This window comes from Lissotriton vulgaris, chromosome 3_2 (genome assembly GCF_964263255.1).
Source record: "Lissotriton vulgaris chromosome 3_2, aLisVul1.2, whole genome shotgun sequence".
Lineage (NCBI taxonomy): Eukaryota > Metazoa > Chordata > Amphibia > Caudata > Salamandridae > Lissotriton > Lissotriton vulgaris.
In genome coordinates, this window is record NC_141690.1 from 201,254,534 (window position 1) to 201,260,179 (window position 5,646).

Genomic DNA, 5,646 nt, shown 5'->3' on the forward strand with positions numbered 1-5,646 from the left:
ACCCGCCCAGCACCCTTTATTTCCCGCCTTTCTACAACACTACTGTGGGGTGCATGCGCGCTGACAATACATTATTGCAATACTTAACAGGAGGCACCCCTTGTGCTGGAATGCGGAAGCCTGTGGAAAACCCCTGATATAATGTCCTGGCTGCCACCTGTCAGTGTACTGATTCAGCCAAAAAACCTGCCTCCCTATCCAAACTGGTGTGGGTAACTTACTGCTGGGATAGCTTTGGCTCCCTCCCTCTGTCTTTTGATTTTTTAATACACTTAAACTCAGGATGGGAGTGGTGCCCGCAGAACGCACAGGTGTGTTTAAACTTACATGTCCCTGTTGGCCAAGTACACATCATTTGGTTAAAAGCCCAGCACGTCCCTTTTTTCTCACCCACTCCCCCCTGTGAGGTCCAAAAGGGCTGTTTCATGCGTACTTTGTTATTGACGCTTTCTAACCATACATTCACCTCTGTTTGGTCCCATCCAATGTCAGGGTCTTCAACTTTGGCCCATCTGAAGTCCCTATCATAATCAAGCCAGGCTATACCCCGGTACATTGTCTGCGCCTTCAGAATCCTATTCGCATACAAGCAACAAGTGAGTGGGCGGCGAGAACGCTAGGCATCTGACCAGAATTTGTATTGAGGCTTTAAGTGGTATGAGTTTGTGGTGTTAAATGAATGAAAGTACTGAGAGCAAGTACCAACGACGCAGAAGTCTAAAAGTGCATGAATTTCGAGTAATACGAATTTGTAGTTTTAACTGAGATAAAGTACTGAGAGCAAGTACCAACGACATTGGATTTTAAAAATTGCACGCATTTGTTTTTACCTGAAACACCTCACCTGTGGTCCTGCCCAACTCGCCCTGGTCCGTCACGGCAAGTGCCGATTGAGCGGAGGGCTGGGGCAGGCCACTTTGACTCACTTCCGGCTGAACATTTCCGCTAAGCAGCGGTCTAGTGCTGCTGGTGGGGAATACTTAATCAAATGCCAACAAGAACGGGCAGCGGACGCACGCAGCGAGCGTGCCACTGGCGCGCCAAAGGCAAGCCCGTCTGCGCCCATCCACAGCCGGCTGGGGCTTGAGGCCATGAATGCTGGCCAATTTCCTAAAAAACACAGTTTACAAGATTCTAGCAGTGAACTTAGAGATCTGGAGCCCATAGAACAGACACAATGTAGGCATTCCCTACTAGTAGAGCAAGGATTGAAGAGATGTGAATACTGCTCATTTAGGTTATACACAACATTAACCACTCATCCAAATCAGGAAGACTTGGAGCTGAAATGCCTACTCATCAACTGCAGGTCACTAAGCAAACACAAAATAGAGATTCATGATTGCATTATAGAAAGGAACATAGACATCCTATTCTTAACGAAAACCTGTCTGGACGAATCCTCAGCTCCCGATGTCCTATTAGCACTTCGACCATCATATGGGATCTATAGAGTGGATCGCCCAATAAAAAAAGGGAGGGGGAATAGTTATGATTTATAAACTATCTATAGACTGCTCGATGCAAGAGGCAGAGATAGACCACTGCGAAGCTGCCTTCTTCACAATTAAAGCCAATGCCAGGCAGATAATAAAGGGCTTTTTGATTTATAGACCCCAGGGATCAGCATCAGGTTTTAGAGAAAGTCTTATGGAGGGCTTAATCCATCCGGCATTACACTATAGTAACATGCTAGTACTAGGGGACCTAAACCTACATTTTGATGACAAATCATGCAGAGAGGCTCAAGCCTTAAGTCAGGACTTAGCAGGCATCCAACTAAAACTAAAATCCTTACGGATAACACATAAGCTAGGACAACTATTAGATCCCTTCTTTTCAAACTGCCACGGGCTGGCAGTGGACTGCCCAACAGCGGTCCCATGGTCGGACAACTATCTGGTGGCCTTCTCAATCACGCTAATAAAGCCACCTCAAAAAAAGGAGCCAGCATATAGCAACAGACATAGGAAATGGAGGAATTTTGAGGGAAGCAGTTTCTCGCAGGCTCTGTCTACTAATACCCCCCTCCTACACACTAATATTAACCAACAGAGTCAGGAAGTAAAAAATTGGATTAAAGGTGCACTGGATGTGGTGGCCCCATGGACCACCAGCACCTCGCGCAGGAACACGAAGAGCGCACCTTGGTACAACCAGAATTTAAGGATGGCGAAACAGGCTTGTAAAAAGTTAGAACGGATATGGAGGAAGGGTTTCCTAGACTCTGATAAAACAGCATATAAACTAAAGCTGAGACAGTACCATGCACTCATAAAGAAAACAAGAGCAGAATACTGCACAGAGAAGATTGAAACAGCGGATAATTCCTCTAAGTAATTATTTGGCATTTTTAAAGAACTATCCTAATTCGACAGAACAGTAACACCTGCCCCTTGTTCAGAAGACTCTTGCAATAAAATCGCAGAATTCTTTGCTGAAAAGGTATCTAAAATATATGACACGTTCCCAGACAGTGCACGAAACGGACATTCAAATGATAAGGAACAAATGATGGAGTGGGGGGAAATAGTATCTCCCAGTTTACCCCTCCTGCACTAGAAGAGCTCGAACGGATAGCTCGTAGTATAAAATCAGGATCACCACTTGACCCAGCTACACCTAAGGTAGTATATACCGGTCTAAGTACAATACTACCCCACATCCAGAAGCTACTAGAAATGTCCTTCAAAGAAGGGACAGTACCTGACTCATGGAAACAAGCCATTGTCCGCCCACTAAAAAAAAGCCGACAGCGGTTGGGAACCTCATGGAAAATCTGCGTCCAGTCTCACTACTCCCTTACTTCTCAAAAATAGCGGAAAAAGTGGTCAATATACAGTTAGGGGCTCATATTAAGACACATGATCTACTGCAGCCAACACAATCTGGTTTTAGATCATCCTATTGAACATAGACAGCACTGCTCTTCGCCACAGAGTCGATACGGAAGAGAGTGGATGAAAGCCTACTGCGCTGGTGCTTCTAGACCTCAGCGCAGCATTCGACACGGTATCACATGAGGTGCTAGTACATCGACTCAGAAGAGGGGGTGTGGATGGGCCGGTCCTGAAATGGATTATTTCCTACCTACATGGGAGAAGCTTTTATGTAGCACAAGACATACACACCTCCAAACACATCAAACTGGAACAAGGAGTTCCACAGGGGTCAATACTGAGCCCAACGCTGTTTAACCTATATGTGGCCCTCTTGGGCGAAATAGTGGAGAAGCATGGTGTGACAATAGTGTCATACGCAGATGACACACAGCTTGTGGTCACTTTAACACAAAAATATGCTATAGAGGCCAGTAGCTTTTCGAGCTGCCTAAAAGAATTAGCAGGTTGGATGACAGATAACTGTCTAAGGCTCAAAGGAAACAAGACAGAAATACTCATAGTAGGAAATACACCTTCCATCTGGCTTGGTGGCCAGCATATTTAGGTCAGACTCCAACACCAAAGACAGAGGTGAAGAACCTGGGGATTTGGATTGACCACAGACTATCTTTTAAGACCCAAATCAAAAGGGTGACAGGCAGATGCTTTGGAATCCTAAGAATATTGAGGAAGACCCTAGATATCCTACCTCTGGTGGCAAGAAAGACCTTGACTCATGCTCTAGTCACTTCCAGGCTGGATTATGGAAACTTGCTGTACCTTGGTGCTAACAAAAGAGGGTTCCAAAAGCTCCAGTATGTCCAGAATGCGGCAGCACGTCTTGTTCTGAATCTGCCAAAGAGAGCATCCTCAAAGAATGCACTAAATGCATTGCATTGGTTACCGATACAGAAACGAATCACATTTAAGGCCCTGTGCACATCGAATCTTGCATGGCAGGTGTCCACTGTACCTTAATGACCTGATGACTCCTTACGAGACAGGAAGACAACTGAGATCCACAGGGACACATCTGATGAAAGCACCGAGGATTAGGAGGGCACAAATGGGAGCACGCTCCTTCGGCTATCTGGCAGCAAAAAGCTGGAACTCCCTTCCTTTGACCCTGAGGGAGGAATCATCAGAGAAACTTTTCCGAAAAAAACTAAAAACCTGGTTGTATACACAGGATTAAAATAGCACGATCTGCACTGGCTCCCTGTGGCTAGTAGAATAAAGTTTAAAGCTCTAACTTTGGCGTTTAGAGCACTCAAGGGGTCCTGTCCCAACTACTTAAAACTTAGACTCCCCAGGTATCACTAGGTGAGGTTCCTGCGCTCCAATTCTCGACTTCAGCTCCTTGTCCCACGCGCCAAAAAAGCTAGACTTGGAGGCAGGTCCTTTTCTGTTGGCACGGCTGTACTGTGGAATGCCCTGCCTGCCACTATCCAAGCTGCCACCACAGAATCCAGTTTCAAAAAGCTACTAAAGACCTGGCTCTTTGCCCAGAATAGATAAGCCCTCTCCCTCCTTTCTTTTTGCTTTTCCCTCTAAACAAGTTCTGCATTCTCAGCGCCGGGACACCTCCTTGTGAGGTAGCTGTTCGCGCTTTACGAATATCAGTATTATTATTATTATTATTATTATTAAATGATGATTATAGGTCTTTAATAGCGCGGTGACACACTAGTGGGTGTAACCAGGCGCTTTACAAATATAAAAATATAAAATATATATATATAATATATATATCAAAGGTATTGCCAGTTCAGGCTTCTTCTCTAATATTACTGTTGCAAAAACGTTGAAACCAAACATCTAGTTAGTAATTGATTCTTCCACTCTTGGTTTCCTATCTTTAAAAGAACCCTCTTTCCCGTCTTTCTCTTTAGACTCCACTTCCCTCCTCTTTGGCCTGATTAAGGAGATTATATCAATGTATTCTCCTTTCCAAATCTTTTCTTTTGTGTCAAGAGGAACATGCGCTGCCAATTTTCTACGCTTAGATAACGCAGAATCGTGGCCCCCAATTGCCTTAGACCCGCTGTCTGCACCTTTGCTTGAGCTCTCAACTGCCTTACCTGTAGCGATCCCTGTTGTCTCTGGTTGGGCAGGGGCCGCTTGACACGCCGCCTGGGGGGCCGTGTTCAAACCTTTGTTCTGCGCTTTGCCCAAGAGGGCCACCTGCTTAGTAATATTGCTGAGCGAACTCCCTGCGACCGTTTGTGGTGACCATGGCGCTAATATCGCCGCACCGGTCTGATTCCCTGCTGCCGGTGCTGCCAACTGCGCTAAAAGGGGTGCTACTGAAGCCAGTATACTATCTGTGGGCGCTTGCCCCACCCCCGCTGCTACTTCAGGTTGGCCTGGGGCAGGGGGAACTACCCCACCTAGCATCCCCACCTGTGTCGGTAAACCTCCCCCTTGCCAGCTCTGTAGGGCCGGCGCTATGGCTGGTGCTACTTCTGGCACTATGGGATTTGGGGGATTGGGTGCGGGCGTCAAAGCCTTCAAAGGTCCCCTAATTTTGGCCAATATTGTCCCCACATGATCCCTTCCCCCAACATTTACTGGTGGTACTGGCTCTGGCTGTGGGAGAACATTAGGTGTTGGTTGTGGAGGTACGTTGGGCACAGGCTGCGAGGGTACACTAGGTACTGGGAGCACTGGTTCTGGCTATGGGGGTGTTATGGGGGCAGCTGGCGCGGGAGGCTGCTCCTTCGGTTCCTTGTTCCCTTGACCCCTCTTATTCACCCTGGGCCTC

At 46.7% G+C, this 5,646-nt stretch overlaps 1 pseudogene; it reads right to left on the reverse strand.

Annotated features, from left to right (window-relative positions):
* Positions 1 to 217: 217 nt before the first annotated feature.
* Positions 218 to 5,279, reverse strand: LOC147725524 (uncharacterized; annotated as a pseudogene).
* Between the last annotated feature and the right edge of the window lie 367 nt (positions 5,280 to 5,646).